The following is a 25972-nucleotide window of genomic DNA, read 5'->3' as shown; positions in this document are numbered from 1 at the left end:
TAAAAGTATGATGGAGGTCACTGGTGAAAATCATATTTTGGATCACAGTGTGAACTTCTTCCTCAGCTCTGTTTGGGATAAACTTCTATTGAGAAGAAGATCTTACCAGTCTCATCTCCAGAGCATGAATTACTGGGACTGTAATAAATGTAGATTATAAACCGACTAGGAAAATTCATTTTGCTGCATTTCTGTATGGTGTAGAACAACAATACTTGACCAGACAATTCTGTTATACAAAGCAATACAATATGCAATTTTTATACATAGGAAGATGACTTGAAGCTACACAATCTGGAGCTTTATTCAGAGTATATTGGATTCAGGCTCATGGTTTGATCCACTGTGGAGGGAAGGCTCAGAAGTTGAATTTGAAGTGGCATAAAACTTGGATATTTTAAGTGGTCCCAAAAGCCCAGCAGTGTTTTGATGTGGAATTATGCTCTGAACAACATTAGCAATATTAACAATCTTTTAATTACTGCACAAGTCTCTGTTGGCAAGCTTGAAGTCAGAACACCATGCTGAGGGAGCATTCAAACAGAAATGATACACTCAGGGTAATAAAATGGCCATTGTTTCTATGCCCTATAGTAAAGCTTGAAAACCACAGATGAGATCAGGCCCATATTTCGCAGGGCGCTGCACAAACAAATAGGATGAGACATACCTTCCTTAGCTCACAGACTGAGAGTAAGGGATAAGAAGAAAAGGGACTTTTCTCTATTCCTCACTTTGTTGAGAGCTTCAGGAGTAGAGTGCAACTCTATCTTCTCATCATGACCGAGAGAAGGGGACAGTACTTCCTGCAAGCACTAGCTAGAGCTCAACTGGACACTTTTTCTTCCTGTTATAACATCAGGCCTTAAAGGGCAACCTTCTTTTCTGACTTGGAGCATGTGGGTATCAAGAGTTCTGCATCTGGCACCTCACATAGGAACATTTGGAAATTGAAAGTCTGAAAGTGATGGGCCTGTTCAGCCTGGAGAAGAGAAGGCAGCCTTTCAGTATCTAAAGGGGGGCTTTAAGAAAGAAGGGGACAGACCCTTCAGGAGGGTCTTTTGTGATAGGACAAGGGGAAGTGGTTTCAAACTTAAAAAGGAGAGATTTATATTAGACATGAAAAAGAAATTTTTTACATTAAGTGTGGTGAGACACTGGAACAGGTTGTCCAGAAGGGTGTTGCATGCCCCATCCCTGGATACGTTCAAGGTCTGGCTGGATGAAGCTCTGAGCAACCTGCTCTAGCTGTAGGTGTCCTTGTTCATTGCAGAGGAGTTGGACTCAATGGCTTTTAAGGCTCCTTTCCAACACAAACCATTCTTGATTCTATGAAATTTTCTACAAGGTGTCTGTCAAGCAGCAGCGGATACTACTTACAGGTTTAAAAATATACTAGTGAGAGTATCCTTGAGCTTTTCACCCACTTTCCACTTTGGTGTTATGCAGACAGTGTGGGTTAGGCTGACCACAAAAACATCTATTACACTACTGTCAAACTCTTATGGGCCAAGCCTGTGGGAGGCTGCTAGCACTTGGGCTTCACAGAGTTCTAGGCAACTATCTACATTTTTGGTACCTTTTATGATTGAGAACCGAAAAAGGTGACAATTTAATTAAAACCAGCCCATTTTAGCGCAGGTCAGTGGTCAAAACTCCCAGCAACCGGGAGAGGAAGTGGCCTTTGGCATACAGGCCTGTTTTAGAGCAGCCCAGTTGCTTGTCAGAGCACCACACATGTGCCTGTGTCTTCAATCTCATCTCTGAGGGAAACATGTCCACCTTTGAAGTTCTTCTTTATGTTGGTTCTCAAGAGAATCTACAGCTCTGTTTTTGTTCTTGGAAGATGGGGTTCTGGAATAAGATATCTCAGTACCACTGAGCAGCATCACTGTTGGAAAAGTAGAATGTAATGACTACGCAGTTTAGCTTTGTCAAATTTATCCACTCGGGGGGTGTGTGAAGAGCAATTACCGGTGAAAACTGAGCAAAAAAATTTTTTTTGGTTCAGCATTCTTCTTGTTACCAGCCTGCCTGTATTTGTCACTTGGAGGTTACATCTTCCCTGCTTTTTCTTGTTGATATATACATGCAAGAAGCCTTTCTGGTTCTTTTTTTTACCCCTTGCCAATCCCAGTTCCAGTAGAACCTTGGCATTCTTGACCGTATCCTCACAGTCTAGGGGCATCCTTATACTCCTACCAGGTTACCTGTCCCTGCTTTCACTGCTTGTGTGTTTTCTTCTTGCTCTCCAGTTTGAGCAGTAGGTCCCACTTCAGCCATGCTGTTTTTTCACCTTCCTTTCCTGACTTCCTACATCTGGGGTTGAACAACTCTTGTGCCCTAAGGAAAACTTCCTTAAAGAAGTGACAAGGGAGTGCCAGCTCTGCCCCACTCCCTTGTCCTTGAGGACAGATTCCTAACGGGGTTTGTTGTCTAACTCTCTAAAGAGCTGAATATTGGATTTTGTAAAATTAAGCTTCCTGATTTTACTCTTTGTCTGTCCAATATCCCTCAAGAGTGTGAACTCCACAATTACATTGTCACGACATCCCAGGCAGCCTCCAATCCTGGTGTCAGCAATCAGTTCGCTAGTGCTTGTTAAGCACTGCATCCCCCTGGTGGGGATGCCTATTACCTGGCTCAGGAAGTTATCCTTGATACACTCCAGGAGCATCCTGAATTGCCTACAGCTCACCATGCTTCTTTTTCAGCAGATGTCAGGGTAGTTGAATTTCCCCAGAAGGACAAGATCCCACAGTCACAATACCTTCTGTAGCTAGAGGAAGAAGGCTTCACCAATAGGCTTTGCTTGGTCAAACAGCCTGTAGTAAACACCAGAAACAAGGCTCTCTTTGTTGCCTCAATCCTTAACTCTCACCCATAAGCCAGTGACCACAAAGCAGTTTTTAAGTTGTGAGATATGTGTTTCAGAAGAAGAAATACAGTAGAAAATGAAATATTTAAAATGATGCAAGTTGAATTACAGCAGTTTATAACCTGGGCACAAATCTGTGCAAATAAACTGTGCAGTTTGGCTCCTTTAGGTATTTCAGCATATTCTTGATTAACACGTAGTAATTAGAAAAATTAAACCCTGAAAAGAGTATTGCAAAAATCATTCTTGGCATGGTGAAAAATAAAAACAGTTATAGTTGAACATAAAACATATTTTCCCATATCTAACTTTAACTCTCACCACAAATTTTCATCATTCCTTCACCATCTATTTCAGACACTAGGCCAAGGCAAAACTGTTTCAGCATTCTGCTTTAATTGACCATCTCATATTTGGTTTTAGTGCCTTAGTCCTTTTATTGGCCTTTTCTTAAGGCAAAATTCTTAGTAATGAAGAGGCTGTGTTACTTCTTCTTCCCTTATTTCCAATCCTTGGAAATTGAAATTCCAATTTCAAGCAATCCCAACTGGTAAGGAAGAACAGTAAATGTTTATGCATGGAACTGAAACAAATCAGCACTGATGCTACCACTGAGAACTGAGTGACCTTTGGCAGAGGCACCCTTCTTCCAAGGTCCAGCAAGCAATGAGGATTAATTTTATGGCCTGGACAGATCCCTGAATTCCAAGCATAGAAATTGAATGCTTGTAATAAGCTATTTACAGTTGCAGTTCTATTATTTTTATTGGTCCTCAAGGACTCGCAAACAATGCTGCACATTTTGGTTACCTTCTAACACTGTGTATTCACTGTCCCCATAAATAGATGTTGCTTTTTGGAGAGCAACCTCCATATCTCTATTTCAAAACAGAGTCATTGGACTATAAATTACAAAGGCAGAGAGTTAAATACATACAATGCCTCAGATCCCACACCAAATGTCTGCAACTGTATTGCCAGAGGAAAAGGAAAAACGGGGAACTACAAGAGCCAGAGCAATTTTAGTGACACTTATTTACAAAATGTCCGGAAGAGGAATGTGCTATCAGAACTCATAGGGCAAAATATTCTGATGAAATTTCTTCACAAATCCTGCAGTCAAAGCTTTTCCTCAATGCTGCTGACTTGTATCTGAATATTAAAGAATTGCTGTTTAGCACATTTTATCTTAGCATGCAGTTTTCAGCCTATCTACAAGGCCGAGGCAAATAACTCATTTTAGTTGTACAGAGTATGTTGGACTACGAGACACAGGTCACTTTTCCCATGTTCTTATCCTAAGGATCAAAGAGGAAGGGACCACAGAGGCTCAATCTGTTTGGAAATCAGTGCAGTTGATATTGGAAATCTTAACTCTGCCAGACATCATTTTCCTATCATTCAGTTTTTCTTCCTCCTCGAATTTATGGAATATTTCAAATGCTCAATAAAGACAGTATAGATTTATCAAGCATAAAGCTGAGATGCTTCATATACTAGGAATGTCTTGGCTTCCAAGCATTTCAGGCATCAAATCTGGTCCACAGTCTGCTCTTTGAAATACTTTTCATGAATCGGACTCACAAAATGAATGATAGTCATAGCTTAATACTCTGACATTAGGGTTAACACAAGAAATGAACAAGAAAGATGACAGCAAGCATTTGCAGAGAAATCGTGGATTAAATTATAACACAAATTCAAAAGATTCTTTTTCATATTTTGCAATTAAATGACTGAAGACACCAAGCAAGAACTGGGGAGAGAAGCATTCTATGCCCCTGTACAAACCTATGTGTCATTTGAAGCACTGATGGCATCAGCATAATATCTTCTCAAAAAAAATACAGAAGTATAAGTAAAGAAACTTAATGGGAAGAGGCAAAACTTCCAATCAGTACTGTTTGACAGAAGTAGATATATAATCCCATAATCAATTATTAACCAAGGTCAATATTTATGGCACAGGGAACCATTTTAAGTGTACATTATTTATGTTGAGACTTGTAATGAGCACTTCATGCTTGAATAGAGAATGTATATAGTGGAATAATTTAAATGAGAAAGCTGCCCATCACAGGAAACAGGATATATATCCTCAGAAATTGCCTATCTGTCTGCCTGTTTCTCGTTCTTACTTTGATGGAATCAGCCAATGTTTTCCACCATTACAATTCATGGTCAGAAATGTCTTTCAGCTGGATGTTGGCAAGAATGGAATGAGATGTTTTCAACTTAGCTTTTAAAGCTCCTACTTATGCAAACTGAATCCAGACTGAGGATTTTTTTTTTTAGGGAAATGGTAATGTAACCTAAATTATGTGAGGAACTCCAGCTATCCATTCCACATGTCCAAGTAGACAGAGGCCACTGCTGGGAGCATTTTCGTTCCTTGACTTTACACAGTATCTGAATAACACTTTGATTTGCCTTTTGAATCCTCCTCGTAGGATTCAAATAGTATTCATCACGGATAAGGAAGTGATAAAGACTCTTGAACCAGGAAATAACAGCTTTGCTGCGACAACTGCTGATGAAACAAGTGGCTGGGTTATATGACTGTAACATATGAGCTTTTTCTTTTGGGATTTGGCTTGTATTCCACACATTCATACAGTATCAGTCATTCACTGACAGCCTGCTCTTTATGCTGCTGCTTTCACACACAGAAGAATATCACAGTATGCTGAGTCAGGTTTTAAAGGAATTTAGGCATATAAAGATGCTGAATGGCTTCTAATAGGATTTCCAAATATGCCTAAGCACACAGCTTCTGAAAGGCACCTCTGGAAAAAAAAAAAAAAAAAAGAAAAAGAAAAAGAAAAAGAAAAAGAAAAAGAAAAAGAAAAAGAAAAAGAAAAAGAAAAAGAAAAAAGCACCTCTGTGCTCACTGAATTGAAAGAAAGTAAATTTCTTGCAGTCTTGCTTCACACTCCTGATTTTCAACAGGGTCTGGAGAACTCTCCATGTTCTGGGTTCTTCAGTTGTTGTGCTCCTTTTAAAATCCCAACCTAAGACCTTAGCCAGTGCCAACAACATCAAAGAGAAGAAGCTCAGCAAGGCGATTCAGAAGCTTGTACTAACAAGCACTTTAAATCAGTCCAAAACATGTCTCATGGTGGGTGACATCTGCTATTGATCAAAAGGACAGGATGAGTCAAGTCAAGGAAACATGATTGAGAAAACAATAAAGCAGCACCAATGAACGTATCAAGGTTGCTCTTAGCGTGAATGGCTACACTAAAACACATTGATGGCCAGGAGGTGACATCTGTGGGATAATCCCTAGACAAAGAGGAGACAGTGTGCATTAGAGAAACAGTAAGAATGAATTTCCTTCCTGTCAACCCTCTATACTATCTGCAGTTCATTCATGTTCTTAACATTAAGACTATACTCAACTAATTATTTTCTGACAAATCATTCTTTATGTAGCTTGGCAGATAGGCAACTTTAAGGACCTGGCAAAGCAGCATGTCCCTCAGTGTAAAAGCTATGCACAGAGGCTGTCTGCTCACAGGCCTGCTGATTGAATTAAATAGAATCATAGCCTGAAAGAGAGAGGCTTGGGGGATCTGCTTCCTGGATAGGGCCCTTCTCAAAAAGAGATCAGGAGCATTCCTCTTACCTGGAGGGAGCTTTTTCCCTAGGGTGTGTAAAGGCACCTGCTGTCTTAACAGAAGGCAGACTGTTATTGTCTGCTGGCTAGAGCTCTGTTGCTTCTTCTTTGTCTGTTGTAAGTAAAAATGTGGTGAAGAAAGAGTTTACTGGCATGATTTCTGAAGACCACCCACACATTTCTGCTAGTTAAATTTCTGTTGCTTAACACAGAGGTAACGTTTCCCCGGGGAGGAGGAAGGGCTTATGTTGCACAGCCACAAACATCTGCAATGAAGGAAGCACATGAAGCCTGCATGTTTTACAGAAGGAGCTCAGGAGAGGGAGAAAGAGAAGATCATTTTTGCTTGGAAGGAAGGATGTTCATGCTCCAGAGGGATGTGAGGAAAGGGATGTGAGGTCATAGCTCAGAAAGGTGATGTGAACTAGAGCTGGATGTCACAAGATGTGAACTGGCAAAGGAAAAAAGGGGGGCTGTGATGATAGGTCTGTTTCCTTCCAAAGTGACCTAACCGTAGGTTGTCCTGGAAATACATCCCTTATAGACAAGCTATGAACTGTACAACAATTGTCTATCAAAAAACTGCACAGAGAGACAGTGTGTTAGGACAAAGCAGCAGCCCGTGCCTCATTTCAGTCTCTTTTAGTCAGAAGGATCCTGTAGCAGGACAAGACAGCTTGCACTCTTGCCTTTCCATTGCTGTAACTACTGTAATTAATGAATTAAAAAATAACAACTTAAAAGCTGATGCAAGATACTCCATTGCAGCTGTAAGAAAACCTACACCAGCCCAGCTGGGCTGCTGTGAAATAACTCAGGACAGCTGGAGGCACAGTTAAGGAAACACAGTCCTTCACAGCTGTGATTCCTGACGAAAAAATATCATGTGATGATCTGGGAGAACTGCTACTATGGAGGAGAAAAACCCTGGAAACAAGAAAAAGGGAATCTTTGGGAGGCACAAAATCCTCAGTCAGTCAGAGAAAGTGGTTGTGTGTACAGGAGAGTTCATGTAGCCGGGTTGTCTGTGGTTACATTCATAGTTGTCTGATCTGAAACAGATGCCGATTGAAGCTTTTATCAAATCTGGGGAATTAAAAATATCTCACTGAAGGATTCTTTTCTCCCCAGTGAAGGGATTAGTGGAGTCTCTGTCTCTCTCCTACCTGTCTGCCTGAGACTTGCAGGAATTTATCATTGATGACATAGCCACAGTTTTTTGTGATTGGAATGTAAAAAAGTTGGTGGGTTAAAAATTTATCAGATGACAGAAGAAAGCACGCACATACGTGATCCATGTTTTTAGGGAAATAATATGAAAATACAGCTGATGGGAAGCATGCCAGCTACGCAACACATAACCTCTTTATCCTGTGAAGTGTCTTCCAAGTTTGGAAAATTTCTGTTATATAAAGACTGGGAGAGGGATGATAGTGCTATGCAATAAGGACATGAGTGTATAAGGCTGGTAAAAACAAACCTGTTATTTCTGGCTACTCTAAGAAGCTCTGGATAAGAACAATCCTGCAATCAGCCTTCCTGACCTATGTAACGAGAGTTTCACTGGCTTGCATCAGCCAACTACTGGCTCTTCTTATGCTAACTAGTCCAGCATTATTGTATTACACTTAATGGAGCTCTTTATGTCATTCCAGCCTTGCTTCCGTTTTCTGATCCTCCTATCCCTCTCTTCCGTTACCTCTCCTCCATCTCAGCTGGTGTATGCATACGTGCTCCTCTTCCCTCTGTACCAGACACCACTGCAGTACAGTGCTTATGATTACAAATCATCTCATTAAAGCCAGACAGCCACTCAGCTGGATGCAAATTACTGACCTCCTCAATTTATGAATGTCAGATTTTTCAGGGTAGGAAGGGAGAGGTAAGCAGAGTAGAAAACGTTCCATTAAATGGTATCCATCAACCCTATCACATTTATAAGCTAATAAAAAGGCTAACATGAAGTTCACTGGGACTGGCTGGATCTTGTAGCACCAGCTGGTTTATGAAATATTAATAGAAACAAGACACATCTCTGCGTTATATTCTGTTTGGTGAAAGGATGATACTACTATTGATAAGTTATTGCTCTATCAATTCTGAGTGGCATCTTCACTTTACCTTCTGTCTGTACTAATCCTATGAGTATAACAAGACAAGGCTAAAGCACAGGATGTTCTTTCACTGAAAAGTAGTCCCAGATTTTACCAGGTATCAAAAAGCAGTTTGCAGGAGATACCTACTGTTTTGACCCTTTTTCATCATCCATGAACTTCGTTCTATTCCAATGATTCAAAGTTTTCGCCTGAACGGGGAGAGGGGGATGCATTAGGAAAGATGTTGAACCTGAACTCTAAATGCTGGAGCAAAATCTGCAGGTTGTGTGGTAGAGTTCAGACTGCAAGAGTTCAGCACTACGGAAAAGAGCTTGTCTCAGTCTGGATGATGAAAGTCATCCCCTTGTGTGGCTGTTCAGTTCAGCGAGTTCTTAGACTTACTTTGAACTAGAAATAAGTGCATGCTAAATATCTGCTGCTTGCTAGGACATCTAAGCAACCTTGACATTCACATATCAAGGCGATTAGCACAGCAGATCCAGACAGTTAGGAAAGAAATGGAAAAGCCAAACAATAAACAGGCCTGCGCTAATCTCAAAGATCTACAGATGGTCTTTTCAGGTTGCATGGACACTATACAATTAGAGGGAAAGAACGTGTACCAAATGACGTCTGTCCCATGACAGAGCAGACTATTTCCATCCATGTTAATATCAATTAAGCACTTCTCACCAGCACTGAGAAACGTACTCTTCTAATCTGGGCCAGCCAGCTGGACTGCAGGGGGGAGCATCTCTGCAATTGCTTGGAAGTACAGTCTGCAAAAGAGAATGAAAACTAATGGAAGAAATCTCTATGAGTTTTTGTCATCAAGAGTTTCATGAAGACAGGAAGATATGTCACAAAATTTAAATTTTTTTCCATATGTCTCTTCTCAAAGTAATGGCCAGTCACCAGCTTCTAGGAACAGAATAAATGCGGTGGAACATATCCTTGGCAAAGCAAGGCAGATGCAGTGATAAATTAGCTGGTGGATGTAAGACTACCCACTGTGCAGAGAATAGATTGTCGAACAGATTCATTTATGGCTGTGAGAGTGATCAGTTGGATTCTGAATGGTTAGAGGAAATAATTGTATTACCTATAAACAGTGTGCTACTTACAAGGAACAGGCACACTGTTGACTAGATAGTAGAAGCACAACATGCTCATTCAGCAAACGCACACACAATAAATCTGAAGCTTAAAATCAAATTCTTCACATTTTCCCATAAGAGTTCAGTCCTCAGCTGAGCCCAAACATAAGCAATGTCAGTCAAAAAGGTAACAGTAGCAAAGACTGGCAAGCAGTTTACAGAAATGTATTTGTATTTTCAGTTCACTCAGAGGGAACATGGGCCAAATGAGTCTCCAGAAAATAGTAGCTACTGCACACACAGACATCTATTTGCCAAGTGTCATGCTGCATTACTGCTTACAGCCAAAAAAATATCCATTATTACACTGAACGGATGTAAGAATAACAAGAAAAGAGCAATGTTTAAGAGAAGTTATTCAGTGTTACTCAAAATGATTTGAAATAGAGTCTCTGGGTATTGGCAAGAGAAATGCATATTCACAGAATGTTTATATTGGTCCCAGTTTTACTAAAACTGCTGGCATTATAAATCATAATTCTGGGAGCTGGCACCCCTTCAAGGATGAACACTGGCTAATCAGGAAATAAACATCCTTTGAGGTGAACAAAAGGTGAACAACAGTTAACATTGCAACCTGCACTGTATTACCACTGCACAGATTTTGGCCTTGCCTCATGTGCTGTCCTCAAGGCAAAAAACTAGTTGCAACTTTTTTCTTATACAAATGAGTTGAAGCTTCTAAAGGTGATGTGGGGATTCTTTAGTGAAGCAGCTCTCTTCTACTGATCAACATCTTCTCTTGTTTTGAAGAGTTCTATTATGGCAGAAAAGAAATAGAGAAAATGTGTCAAAAAACAGGCACAATGACTCACCATACACACCTGTGCTTCACAGCAATAATCTACCTAGGGGCAGAAGACTTTCTACGTGTCATGGCAGGGCTGTTTGCCAAACGACCATGTGCAAGATGTGGCATTCCAGTTTGAGAAGGAGTATCAAATTGATAGGAAAGCATATAGCTGATAGTTAATAAATATTTTAGTGTTCCATACTGATAGTACACCTGACTTTGGAAAAGTCTACATTGGGCAAAGGAGACCTACAGCTTTTATTGATCCTTAAATTATTTTAAGTAAGAAAAAAAAAAATGTTATGAAGCACTCAGAGAATTAAGCATGCAACAAAACTTCTGTGAAGTTCTATGAACTGTCAACTTGAGTAATCTTGTGGAATACCTTGAATTATAAAACCATGAGATCATTTAGGATGCAAAAGACCTTCAAGATCACCAAGTCCACTCATCAGCCCGACCAAAAAGGTCCCATTGCTAAACCACATCCCTTAGTGCCACTCCCATGTTTCTCTTAAGTATCTCCAGGGGTGGGGACTCCACCTATCCTTAGCAGTCTCTTCCAATGCCTGAGCACCCTCTCCATGAAAAAGTTCTTCCTGATATTCATCTAAACGTCCCATAGTAAAACTGGAAGCCATTTTCTTATGCCCTATCTACTATCAACTTCAAGAAGAAAAAGTTAAAAGTAAAAAAATAATGCCAATAGTCAAATGAATAAGAGCCTACAGTCTACCAGGTATGTTCATTCATTGGTCAGGGCTTTTTGCTTGTTTATGTGTTTGTTTTATTTTGTCTTGTCTTTCTGTCTAAAAGCAGACAAAAGAAAATTCCATCTAAGCTACTATCTGGTCCTGTCAACATATTATGTGTACTTTAATCATGAGTATGTGAAGGACAATCTATTAACCTGACAGTCCAATACTCAAATCTCTTCCTTCCCTGGGGAACATAGTCGGCCTTGCTTGTGCACACCTTTTGTCCAAGAAATTCTTGAATCCTCTGCTACACATGTACAACCACAGCAATAGCCCCAGAGGCTAACCAAATCCAGCTTGGTAATTATTGTTAATAAGTTACACTGGAACTTAAACCTGGATTGCTTACATTCTCGGTGAGCACTTCAACCATTAAATATCATACAAAGTGTGATGAGGTAAAGAAGGCTGTGAAGTGACAATGAGAAGATCAGAGAGACCTCGACAAGCTAAAGAAGTGGTAGGACAAGAATCTTGGGAAGTTCAACAAGAACTAATTGAAGTCCCGAAACCAGGCACAAGGGCATTCTGGGAGCACCAAGCAGCTCTGCAGAGAAAGACCTGGGAGTCTTGGCAGGCTCCAAGTTAAGTATGAGTTAGAAACATGCCCTTGCCATTTTAAAGGCTAATAATATCCTGGACTGCATTAGAAAAATTATTGCCAGCAGGACAGAAGAGGTGATTCTTCACTTGTATTTTGTCCTGACAAAGCCAAATCTGAGCAGTTTCCAGTTCTGAGCCCTGTGTTACATGAAAGATATGGACATGCTGGAAAGAGTCCAATATATTGCCATCAAAATGGTCAAAGGACAAGACCATCCCTCCTGTAAGGAAGGTCTGAGAGAGCTGGGACTGTACAGCCCAGAAAAGAGACCTGGGGGAACCTTATCCATTTCTGTAAATATTTGAGGGGCATTTGGAAAGAGCACAGAGTCAGGCTCTTTTCAGTGTGCCTAAAGCTAGGACAAGAGGCAATGGGCAGAAACTGGGGCAAAAGATGTTCTGTCTGTCTAGCAGAAAGCACTTTTTTACTGTGCAGGTGACATGCAATGACGCAGGCTGCCCAGAGAAGCTATGGGGTATGCTCTTTGGAGATCTTTGGAGACCTTTGGACCTGCCTGAACTAAGTCCTGACTCTTTTGCTCTGAGTGTCTCTGAGGGAGCAGAGGTTGGACCCAAATGTCCTTGCCAGCCTCAGCCATTCTGTGATTGTTTGACTCTGTGAAAATATGATCACCATTTCAGAGGAAGGAAGTGATGCTTGACAAGTTTTCTGAAATAATCTATCTCTAGGGAGAATGTACCAACTCTGGATCTGGAGTGCAGACTCTTGAGACTTGCATCTTGCCTCTACCCTCCCAGGCCCTGCATTTGTCTCCTGGTTATCTCTAGTCTGCAGTTCCCTACTTAGCATACAACCTGCTTTGAATCCCATTCTAAGCACTTAATCTCCCTGTAAGCTGTGTAGTGAGCCATGGAATTTGCTTAAAGGTACGGCACTGAGCAGACAAGGTAGCTGCTGGGCCCAGTCCTTACCGCACTACACACAGTCTCTGTTATAAAAACAAATTGAGATACAACCTGTGCAGTGCGTGAGCTTGAACCGCAAGACTATATATTCATATATGAATGTGATTTCATCTCTTTATACAAGACACAAAGCTAGATAACAAGTACTTCCATTCTGGGGAAGAGGACTGTCTTAAAGACTTGTCAACAAATTCTGCTAGATGTGATGGTGCATTACTCAAAAACTCTGCCCTAATAAAAGACTCAATCCCTGATTTTGACTTTGCAAAAAGACAAAAGTTTTGTAAGATCACATACTGTTCACTTAGGGCCAAATTTTTTGGTACTTCGTCATTTATTATTTGTTACTAAGGCAGTTCTCCCACTAAGGCCAATGAACTAGAAAAGAACATGGTCTCTGTGAGCATCTGGACTATATTTAGCAGTCAAAATAGAGGGGAAAAAAAAACGCAACTTCTTTTTCAAAAGCTTGGAATGAATGTGCCCCTGAAAAGACTGAGATAGATGCACTTATGTGGATACTGATCCACAAGGCTTACTCAGACTATTGATTGCCAGCATTCTGAGCCAGCAGAGGAGAAATGAATTGATCTGAAGACTGGTTGGAGCCAGTGTATCACACTGATCATCTGCACACAGTGTCGTACTCTAATTTGGGTCAGAGCCCAGCTCTGGGATGCTTCCAAGTGCATTTCATCCAAGAAGAGCTTGTACAAATATTCACCTGGTGAGATGGCCTATTTTTCTCTATGTCTTTGCCTAGCTTTACATCATGTGCTTGTCTGATTCAAAATCTGCTGGAAACTCTGGTCAGGGTAAAGCAAGAATTGTTTCTGCAGCAGACTTTCTTATTTCTCCCCTTTGTTTCTGTACCATCTCCTATTTTTATTTGATCTGTGCTCATCCCTTCTTTCTCCTCAGTGAGGTAATGTTTCTCCAAATTTTCTTGTACTTCAGTATCAGATGCTCACCTGTCTCCTTCATTTCATCAGCTGGCTCTGTCCATGATGCCATGTGACACAGTGGCTGACAGCAGAGCTCTTACTGACAATTGCATCAGAAAAGGCTCGTGACACCTGCTGCACGGTAATGAAAAATGAGTGAGCTCACACCAGAGGTGACTCAGCAATGCTTCGTTGCTGCTTATTACAAAAGAGACAGGCACACTTTTATCAGTACAAATGCATTACTCCTCCACAGATTTTACTGTAAGAGGATTTAAAGAATCTTTACATGAGCCAAATGGCAGAAACAGCATCAGCTTATGTAGACTCAGGGTGTTTCTGTCTGCACATGCTTTTATTGCCCAGTGCTTGATGAGTCTTGCAGTTTCTCTTCCAGCCAAGCTAGAATCTGAAAGAGCCTGAAACATCTGATTCATTATTCATCTTTCCAGTTAACCAATATCCAGAACAGGTGGGAAGGAGGAGGTTACAAAAGGCCAGCTCTGCTTTTGAGTTCCAAATAGTATGTTGCTATCTAGTTGCTTGAGATTACAGACAACAAAGGCAGTAGTTAACTTCCTTTACTTTTCTGTTGATCTTGGTACTATATAATAAAGAAATCAGCTCAGAAATTGTTTCATATCCAGCTCATTACTGCAATTTGCATTGTTTGCATGAATAAAAGTTATATGAGATTGCACTGTCCTTTATTCAATCTGGACCTTATCTAATTCCTATTCATTTACTTGAGGTCAGTGGGGAGTGCTCCACTGATGCAAACAAACTGATGCAACAAATCACCAAATTGCAGTATCTGTTTTGATCACAGTATTTGTTACCATCAATCCCAGCTCTCTTGAGACTTCCTTTTACAGTCCTTCAGAGGGACATTTCACAGTATGCGGGAGGTCTTGTCATATTGTTTCATCACATGATGTTTAAAGAGTTCCATCTTAACTAAGCACACAGCCCTCTGTATCCCAACAATGCATCTTCTTCACCATAAGCCTACCTAACACATAGGTTTTGGGTCTGGCATACAGAGCAGGATATAGACTTAAACTCAAGCATCTGTCTGAGATTATGAAACATAGGCAAGAAAGCAGGAGACAGGGAACCATGTTTTGTGCTTTTGATCCCTAGTGCCACAAACAGAACTGGCTAATAGGCCTGCAGATTGTTGAATTAAACACCACCCTGTTATAGAGGGAAGAAAGTATGGGAAGAAGTATCTACTTAAATACAGTGTCTCCAATTCCGTCTACTATTGTATGGATAAGACCAATTCTGCCACATCTTGGTCTTCATGTGTAAGAGATGAATGTGACCCTCCTATCTTATTCTTTACTATGATTCACACCTTTATGCTTCATTGTACAAATTAGTAAAACAAGGATGAATTAAAACTAATTAAAGTCTCAACTTCTGTAGCTGTAACCTGGTGTTATAGGTTAATAGCCGGTCTCTCAGAAAAGCTAAGCTTCTAAAATGCCCACATTCTCATAAATTAACCAGACAACATCAGAATGACAAGTCAAGACAAAATATTTCCCAGACTTCTTATGGCTGCATGAATAATATTACTGCTGTCATGGAAAGACTGGGGAAAAGGTGAGTAAAAAAATATATATCACATTTACGCCTTTCATCCAGGTCTTATTTATTTTCTCTTTATCGTGTACTGTATTAATGAGTAGGATAATTGTTATTTAATATCCTCTTCCAAAAAAGGCACTCAACCAAAGCACATGAGGGCTTGAAATAATTAGGACGATATAATTGGGTACATAATAGAGGGCATGAAATTAACTGTAGTTAAATTAACTCCTCTTTCTCAAATGAGCATAAAGGAGAAAACACTGTGAGCACATCTTTCTCATACTAATTGGAAGCAGAGGAATGCAATATTTTATCTGCATGAGCCCTAATTATGAATCATATTTGTGCTTGTACACTTCTACATACCACCTATAATTGTGGTCAGTCCTTGGTTCAATTTGTTAGAGTTTCTTCCATGTTTAAGCAGCTCTGAAAATATGGGTCGTGCTATAATCCTGCCGAGGTCAGCAGCTGGATGGGAGATTTCCAAGAACATTTAAATATGTCATTAATTTATTAAATCAGGATTGGACAAATGTTCTGTTGTTGTGAGAGAGAACACTGGAGAACATTTTTTGCAGCAGACATAGAAACACTGGTCATTGGTTTTCTCTGCATTCATTGCCTTGTCTGCAAAAACCTGCCTGTCTATGATAGGTGTATGACCTCCATTCCCTGTGAACTCTGCATTTGAACTGACATCCTGCTGTGACCTCAGCCTCTCTTCATTCCCAAGGATAATCCTGATTAAAAATTTAAGGTTAATTTGCTATACAGATAGGAATCTGAAAGCAGCTGTTTAATGTGAAAGCAGTTATTGGTTCACTTGGAATTAGTATGTTTGAAAATAACATACTGTGGTTGTCCAGGAAGGCTCAAAACGTAATCCAGAGCAAACTTCTGAAACTCAGCCATCCTGGACTCATACTGAACCCAACAGGAATTTAACACTTGGAGGTAGAGTGGTGGAGTTTATAAACAAGCAGAACTGTCTTCAGTGGGGAAGAGATCAACATCATAGAGGAGTATAATGTTTCAGCCTGACAGGATGCCAACGTTTTACCACACTGAGGTAGTGTTGGTGGATACAACACAGGACTGGGAATCAAGTGAACAAGTCTCAAACTCTGCATCAATCGTACATTTGCTGCACCATCTCAGGTAAATGCTCTTTTCATACACATATTTCAAAGGAAAGGGGTAAAAATGGTGTTGACCCTTTCTGCTCGCTCTACTACCCACTCACCTTCTGGGTAGCATAGGATTCTACTAGAAGTGGAGACCTGTATATATTCTCCCTCTCCCTTTCTCTTTGAAATTATAGTTGTCTACACATTCTTTGGACCTTTGTTCTTCCTCATTACTCTTACTGCAGATACACATTTCTGGAGATGTTAGTCAGTTAAGTCATGGTACTGCAGAAGTGCCTAAAAGATGGATTCAAGGCCAACCTGGGTGTCACTACTAAAAAGTGGTCTGAAGTCAAACAGTAATAAAGAGAAACCAGAAGAACTCAGGTGAAACTAAATGGTCCTGGGTCATTGCACTTACGTTTATGCAACATGGAGTCTGGTTTACAAGAAAAGGGAACATAATGAAGATGGATGGAAAAGACAGCAGTAAAACACATGCACATCCAAAAGCGAGACTTAGGTGAGTCAGTTTATCTTAGGTTCAGATCATTCAAGCTCTGTTTTATTTTTTTCCAGTGAATGATGTAGGATATAACAATATATCTTCAACTGATGTAAACTGGTGTCATTCTCCTAAAGACAATGGAGCACCACCAGATTTCATCAACTGTAAACCTTTGGCTACTTTTGGAAGGAGTTGCAACTACATGCATGTAGAGCTCTTTGGTTTTTGAGCAGGTTGATTGGAATCAGTTTCCCCAGCTGAGGGTCTGAGATGTGGAAAAACAGGTTGATTTTTTAATGTTCTTGGTGGTGGGACAGCCCAACCAACCCCTAAAAGGAGGCAGATGTGAAGTAGAATCAATAGAAAGCATTAGATAAAAAAGTCAGGGAGAGAAGAAAAATGTAGATGATGGAAATTATTGGAATTAGCCCAAGAGGAAATAAAAAACAAAGGAAACCTTGAAAGGGAAATAAATAGTGGGACAAAATTAGAAACTTGGGCATCCTTAAAAGCAGCTGAGCTGTACAGAGGAAGAATGGAGAACAGAGGTGAACATGCGCAATTTCTAGGTTTGCTTTACAAAACAAAAATTATGCAGAGGTGTTTTAGTAGTCAGTACTTCCACATGAAGGGATGACAACGGATAATATTCTTCCCTGGCTCTAAAGAAGTGACACCATGCATTACTTTACATAGTTTAAATGTTTTCTTTGTATATTTATTTATGTTTTTGTTGTTGTTTTCATTTGTTTTCAGATAGGCAGAGAGGGAAGTGATGAGTGTATTACTAAAGCACAATCTCAGATGTTGAGACGGATATCAAGCATTCCACCTTTCTCCTCTTGTTAGCTGGCTGCAATATGAATGATATAAATATTTTAGTTCTCGTTCCGTTAGGAATGAAGCTCTGATTCCTTCAGGTCTTGAAGCTGCTCCCTGTTTCCTTTTTCTATCCAAAGACATCAACATGCATGAAAGTGCCTGGCAGGGGTTAATCTGAGAAATACGTGGCAGCATTACCATGCTCAGTCAACTGGGAACACTGAAACTAGGCTTGAAATTCAGTTCCTCCTCAAAAACAAATCTGTGAGTATCTTAGGGGTATCATCACATACACACACATGTTTATCTATGTATGTGTATACACACTGTTGTGGTTTAACCCAGCAGGTGGCTGAGCACCACACAGTTGTTCACTCACTTCCTCTCTTCCCAGTGGGATGGGGGAAAGAGTCAGGAAAAAGAAAAGAAAAAAAGAAGAAGAAGAAATACAACAACACAGATGCAAAGGATTAAATATAACAATCTCTTCTAGAAATCAGAGATGTAGTTCTAAGAAACATGGTATAGTGAGCAACGTTGGTGGTAGGTGAATCATTGTACTAGATGATCTTAGAGGTCTTCTCCAACCTTAATGATTCTGGGATTCTATTCCATGATTCACATACAGCCAGAAAATTGCAGTGTCTCTAATGCTGCTCCGGTTCACTTTTAGCAGGACAGTAACCTGACTATAAAGATCACCATCTCCCACAGTTCACTTTGCACTATCTAGATTTAATCAAGAGTCTCTGAAAATGAAAACATTTGACTCTGAAAGTCAAAATGTTCTTATCTTCTGTCCACTCATATATTTTTTTCTTAGAATTATTTTTATCACATTCACAGATTATATGAAAGATTTCCTCTTTTTCCTGCACTAAAACTTTTGAGTGTGAAACTAAATGAAAGAAAAAGTTATTAATTAAATTTGGAGGAAGTAAGCTGTACCAGCAAACATCTCCTTCTTCAGTGTGTGTAATTTGTCCATAGGAAATTAACCACTACTTCTAGTAGACACAAATTCTTCATCTGAAGTCACTACTAAACTATTGTGCGCCTCTTTATTTCCATGTATAAATCTCAGAGTACATTCCAAAAAGAATAAGCTTTGCTGTGATTCTGTTGCCATTTTCCAGGAAGACAGCACAGAACATGGGGCTATGAAGTAACACATGCAAAGTTTTCAGGAGAGAAAAGAACCACTGGAAAAGACATCTCAGAATCTCAGTTCAGCATCAGTAGGGGAAGATTTAGCCTTGTAAAAGAGAATACAGCCAGAAACTATTCTACAGTATGATGATTATAATTCCAATACAGTATCTGAGAACAGTATTCTGTTTTACTGGAAAAAATGTCACAGCTGACAACAGAACTGTTATTTGTGACAAAAATGTGATTGCTGCAAAGCTGCACAGAGTACAACAGCTTATGGGCTAAAGAAACTGCAAGGCTTTGAAGAGAAGATGGGAGAAGACGCTGGCAGGTAGGAGTCCTCACCACACCCACACAGGGTAGGTAACAGATTGGTACTTCACAAAGCACTATCAAAACACAAATTGATACATAACAATCATAACATAATCCTGAGTAAAACTCTTATTAATTGCTATTAATTCCATTAAATTTACTATTAATTAACTAGAAATGAGTTTATGGGACTTACATGTCTTAACCAACTTTAATGACTCTGAAATGAGTCAATGAGCATTTCAAACACTTGCCAAATAAAGAGAAGATATCCCAAGCTGAAATCCAAACATAAGATCCAGGAAAGAATGAAACACTGACAATTTTATTTATATTTTGACTATTACTTGAGATTCCATGACTCCATGAAATAGCAAAAGAAATTCATATTTACATAGAACAAAAGTTGTCCACAGACAACTTTCCATAAAGACTGGCAGACTGAAGTGTAACATATATTTATATTTGATAGGAATTGAAAGCACATTCATCTAAGTCATTGCTGTTATGTTCTCTGACAGCTTTTGAAAATTGCCAGGCTAGGCTTTTGTGTTTGATCTTTTGACATTATTGGAGGTTGTATAAACAGGAAACAATGAATAGTTTCAGCATCAATTAGGATAACTCTAAACAAAAGTGCTGTCATGGCACTGTCAGTTCCAAGTGGTAGGCACGCTCATGGATGTGTTAAGATCACAGTGCAAACTCACATATAGTGGAAATGGCAGTCCTGACATTTCTCCACTGTAAAATGTGCAGCTCTACTATACTAATAGCCCTCGTACTTCCATAATGACCTTAAATATTACCTAATGTGGTCCATACTGATTAATATTTACTACATTATCTGGAATGATGGGAAGAGAGTTTTAGCCACGTGAACACAGCTCATGCTGTGCCACCTGTCCTTAGGGTTGGAGGACAAGTCTTGACTGGTTTTATTGAGTAGTGGCCTATGACTCCAGTTCAGCTGTCAGTCACTGCAGGACACACCTTGTAAAGCAGATGGACTGTTGGTCAAACCATCCTTAGCTTTGGGACTTCTCTGGCCATAGTTAGATATATCTGTATGTATTAAATAGTGAACAGCATAGGAAAATCAGGTTGGGGTAGAAACTGGTGATCATTAGGTCAGTGACATAAGGAACCACACTTATTAAGGGATGCATTTTGAACATCTTTGAAGAAAAAAAGTTGCACAGGCTGCCAGGTGATCAGTCTCCCAAATAAAAATGGATGAATTGTATGTGGAAAAGACCATATTTCAACTGTGAAGCTGGTGGGAAGTTTTCCACTGTATTCGATGAGCTTTTGATTAGACTATTCTTTTAGCTGATCAACTTCTGCATACTTACAGTGGCTTCAAGTATGTAGCACTGGGTTTCTGACATTCGTCTGGAGGAGAAGCTTCCTTTTCAAGGCATTAATGGCATGTGTCAATCTGAGATCTTCTTATGCCCTCCCCTACTATGGCATTACAAATGGATTAACGTGATTTTATCAATAATTTCCATGGTATAACTCTCAACAGCATTCAGCAGGTGATTTCATAAATGGTCACCTTCCAGGAAAACAAATAGTCCTTCAAAGCTGAATAGAAGACTGAACAAGAACTCCACTTAGGCTACATGAGAGCTTCCCAAAAGGCTTTGAGTGGACACGAAGAGGAAGAGTGCATTTTCTCCTGCCCATAAATCCTGCGCAGGATTCTTCTTGCATGTCCTCTGCAAAGCATGGTGCAAATGATTGTCTCATGAGTGAGGGACTGCATGATACTCAGACTATCTATGTCTGCATTCACATTGACACAGTTACTCTGTGATTACAGGCAACTCATTAAGGGAATATCTCATCATACATGGTGCTGTACAGCATTAGGTCTGGAAGATGAGAATAAAACATTTCATGCAATGATTTTCTCTGGTGAGGCATCATCTCATATATGAAATTCATAAGCACAGAACTTTTTCTAGACAGTTTCTTTGTCTGTTTTCCTAACCTCTCAACCTGCAGAGCTGTTAGGGTGGAACACTGTGCAACAAGGTCACAGGGAAAAGAATGAAAAATCATAAGGAAATATTTGATTTTCATTTCCTTACCACAAATAACTTCATAGTTGCAGATTTATTATACTTAATTTAATGATGAGAATGGTTTCATTTATAACCTATGGGAACATCTGCCTGATGTATTACCCAAGAAATACACAACAGATATGCTCAGCCTTTTTTTTTTCTTTTTTTTCTTTTTTCTTTTTTCTTTCTTCTTTCTTCTTTCTTCTTTCTTCTTTCCTTTCCTTTCCTTTCCTTTCCTTTCCTTTCCTTTCCTTTCCTTTCCTTTCCTTTCCTTTCCTTTCCTTTCCTTTCCTTTCCTTTCCTTTCCTTTCCTTTCCTTTCCTTTCCTTTCCTTTCCTTTCCTTTCCTTTCCTTTCCTTTCCTTTCCTTTCCTTTCCTTTCCTTTTCCTTTTCCTTTTCCTTTTCCTTTTCCTTTTCCTTTTCCTTTTCCTTTTCCTTTTCCTTTTCCTTTTCCTTTTCCTTTTCCTTTTCCTTTTCCTTTTCCTTTTCCTTTTCCTTTTCCTTTTCCTTTTCCTTTTCCTTTTCCTTTTCCTTTTCCTTCCCTTCCCTTCCCTTCCCTTCCCTTCCCTTCCCTTCCCTTCCCTTCCCTTCCCTTCCCTTCCCTGAACTTCCCTGAACTTCCCTTCCCTTCCCTTCCCTTCCCTTCCCTTCTTTCCTTTTTTTTTTTTTAAAGAAAATTTAGAAAAGATGATGGCATTGAAGATTGTCCCTGCAGAATAGTATTCTCATCTAAATATGCGTGCACTTGCACATGCATAATCAGCTTTCTGAGTAACTATTCGTTTAGTAGGATGCAAAATGCAGATATTTGGGAGTAAGTTCAGCAAGTAGAAAGTGATATCAAGTAGAAAGTGTGCACTAACTGTCCCAACAGGAGAACTGGGAAAAGTTAGCAGCCTTTTGTAGCCTCATGTATTCTTTCCAAAAGCAATGTGCATATTTCAGACAGTTGTCAAATTTGAATTTATTCCATCTTGAAACCCAGACTTCAGAGCTCATCTGCTCAGTCCAATTTCCCATCAGTAATTCTTTGTTCCAAGTTTTATAATAATTCCACAGTTACTGTTTGTATTGTATTACAGTTTGTATTACAGGCCTTTAAAAGTTCACCAGTGCAAACACAGCTTTCATTTGAATTTGATACTTTTGTTTGCTTGAAATCAGCATCAAAATATAGAATTGTTAGAAACTAGAGATGAGGAGAAAAGTCTCTTATTTGTATGACCTAGATATAAAATGATAGGCTAGAGAGTCCAGCCTGGATTGAGAGACAGTGCTTCCCTTTAAAGAGCTGGACTAAATACCAGCCAATCTGTTTTTCCTGGCTCCCCTAAAAAGAAGCCACTTGAGCTTCTTACCAACTTACCAACACAAACATCTTTGCATATATACTTACATGACTGCTATCTTCAAAATCAATAGCTGGTCATGGAAATTTGCTATTTGCTGCATTAGCATCTTTACTACTCTGGTTTACTTCTGTTTTGGTAAGACTCTAAAAACACCATCTGAAGTGCCACAGTGCTCTACAAATACAAGACAAAAAGGCATTTTCTGCCCCAAAAATGTTATAGTCTGTTCTGAAGTTGCTTATTTGCCAGTTTCTGTCATTTAAATTATCATGTAAAGCTTTTCTGACTTTTCTCTCTTTTTATACATTATTTATATGTGGAGAATAGAAACCCATACAGTTCACCTAGAGCAGTTTCTTCATGAACACATATTTGGCTTTTGTAGGCAGTATCATAGCAGTTCCCAAGGGAATGTTTGTATACAAAATAGTAGTTATCTATAATCCCCATAGCAATTATTACCAAATCAGTGCTGAGCATTTCCATAAGATGTCTACTATAATATTATCTATATCACTACACAATCCTACCTAAGGAAATTTTTTTCTTTAGATTAAATGAAACAGCAGTTTTGCATTCTTAACAATGTAATCTTGTGAGAGATTTATGCATCAAAATCCCATTAGTGTGATTGAGAGTAACACAAATGAATGCACATGTATCCATCATTACTATAATTGTTATTATTATTCAGCATGATTTATAGAAGATTATTACTTTTGTCTAGGATCTAAGTAAGTACTCAATCAGGTGTGCAAGGCAAATAAGAGGGCTCCAATTTGATGACTTTGCTGGCTTGTGAGCAAATTATCCTACCAATGGACATGCAGAGATGTGTTTGCATTTATATAGTATTTTAAGAATGGGCCCAATCCCTCACTGTCTTTTTGTTATTTATAATCATCATAACTCTATCAGCCTTGCAGAAGGATCCGAGCCCCCAGATACAAACGGTATAAAAGTAGCAATCAACAGCTGGCATTCTACAGGAGTGCAACAGAAACAGACAAATCCCATCAAATAGTGTTCTTCAGACTTCTCAGTACATAGGGAATAGATTAGGGTTACATGATGTGTCTGTTGTAGGGCTAGTAACTCAGCTCCATGCCTTAGTGTGCTGAAGGAGAATCATGTCAAATCGGAAATGGATAGGGTTTTCAGAGATGAGAGTATATGCCTATGAATAAGGGAAGTGAATACAAGAGGCTGTCTGTAATCACCAGTGATGAAGCAATTATTGCTACAAACAACACACAAAAGATTTGTGTGAGTATGCAGGAGGAATAAAACTCTACAGTGAAACTCTATCAGAAAAAAAATAATAGATTAAATGGCTTCCAATTCTAATACTGATATTGATTTTCTAGTAGTTCCATTAACATGATACTTCACATAAACACTATATCATCCCCAACATTTTGGGAGTGTAAATAATTACACTGCTGTAATCCTAGCTGACAAATCTTACATCTCTCCTGTATGGCCGTGAGTCAGTATGTATCAATCAAAGTTGATGTGTATTTTGACATGGAAGGCTCTTAAATGTAGCACATCTTTCCTTGTGTTTACCACCACCACATTCTGCAACATGATAATAGTCAGTTGAATCAATCTTGAGATGCAAGCGTGGGGCATGAATCATAACATTCTTTAATGCTGTCATACAATTTCTGAAATGCATCAACAATCCATGTCTGAACTTGGGCAGAGTTCTTTTGAAGGAAGAAATAATTGATTGCCTTGTTCTAACACAAGTAGAACAACTTCTAATTTATTTTTTTTTTTCTGTCTTTCTTTAACCTCATGGCACAGCAGAAATGTTGCAATCTGCATTTGAGTGTTTCAAATGCCTGTAGAATCTGAGCACATGATGAAAAAAAAAAAAAAGCAAAGACAAAGTTTGGGAGAAGAAATTAGGAAAAACACAACGGTTTAACTCTACTAGTGACTTCGTTTGTTACTGAAAAGAAAACCCAGCCTGTGAGAATGTAATCTGAAATCATCTGCCATTGTATACCAGAGATTGTGAGATGAAGAGAATGGTTCTAGCATCACCGCATTTAGTTGGTAGACTGAAAATCTATAGGAAGATATATTTGTTTACTAGATTACATGGAATTATTCCAAGCGGGATACTCTCTGGAATCTCTAATTTTTTCCGAAATGTGCAGTGGTAAATAAAACATGCCACTTTTTTTTTTCTTTTTTTTCTTTTTTTTTTTAATAAATAAATGACCTCAAGAACCTCAAAATAAAGACCTGAACTAGAGTTCAGACTCACAAACTGCTGGGAGCTGAGGCATCACTCTCAATGTCTAGAACTGTTCCATAATGTAGAAGAGATACAGTTTCAACAAATTCTTATAACCCTTTGATGAAAGGACAGATATTTGAAGCACTCTTTGACCCTTGGGCATTGATTGGAATTACTCTCCCTCTCACAGAAGTTGAATCTTCTCAGCTTTCTGCAAAATACATGAGTTTTTCTTCCAGAGATAAATAAAAAATGTTCATTTGTCCTGATAGTTAGGACAATTCCTCCATTAAATCCAGCATAGCAGAGATATGATTTAAAACCAGGCTTACATCTCAAACAGAGACCCTATAACTGGGCACCGGAATATAACATGGACCACATTTCCAGCTCTGCTTAAAAAATTCAGGATATTAGTATAAAAAGCAGGAAAAAACAGGGCTCAAGGCTTCACTAAATTATTCCCCTTCTGTAACCTCATCCTTTTTTGTGTAGCTCTAACAGGAAGGATATAAAAAGAGCCTATTCTAAGATCCCTGGCAAAGCAAAGAAACCACTTTCAATTCCATCAAGGCAAGGACACTCATACCTTGTCTGATACGGGACAGACAGAAAATGGGTAGAAAATATGTTAAAGGGCAGATGGCAACAGCATCCCTTCCTTTCCATCCCACTGTTTTTCTCAGCTAAGGGGACCATGGCTGCCAGGCTTCACAGCCCCTGATGGGTTCCTTACCTCCAGGGCCTTAGAGAGAGTGAGTTTTGCTCTGCACATCTCTGAACTGACAGCTGGATGCAGAAAGAAAGCAGGCATTTAGCTTTTCAGCCCATGATGATGCGTGAAATTAGTTTTCAGCAACTGAGGTACTAAGAGAAAAAAAATATATATTTTCAGAGTTTGCTGTATTGATAGGAAGGTTGTCAGAATTGTTCTCCTAGATTTAAGCATTTAATCCTACAATGTGAATCTCAGTCTAAATCCACATAACA

The 25972-nt window shown here is 39.3% G+C and overlaps 1 long non-coding RNA gene across 1 annotated transcript; it reads right to left on the bottom strand.

Moving 5' to 3' along the window:
* Nucleotides 1–1357: 1357 nt before the first annotated feature.
* LOC128091578 (uncharacterized) lies at nt 1358–25972 on the bottom strand. The gene is made up of 3 exons (XR_008211473.1): nt 25719–25972; nt 10342–10507; nt 1358–9372 (listed from the first exon to the last, which is right to left on the bottom strand). It is a non-coding gene; the product is annotated as an uncharacterized LOC128091578 (long non-coding RNA).

This window comes from Tympanuchus pallidicinctus, unplaced genomic scaffold (assembly GCF_026119805.1).
Source record: "Tympanuchus pallidicinctus isolate F22 unplaced genomic scaffold, pur_lepc_1.0 scaffold5, whole genome shotgun sequence".
Classification (NCBI taxonomy): domain Eukaryota; kingdom Metazoa; phylum Chordata; class Aves; order Galliformes; family Phasianidae; genus Tympanuchus; species Tympanuchus pallidicinctus.
This window is presented reverse-complemented; position numbering and strand designations above follow the sequence as displayed.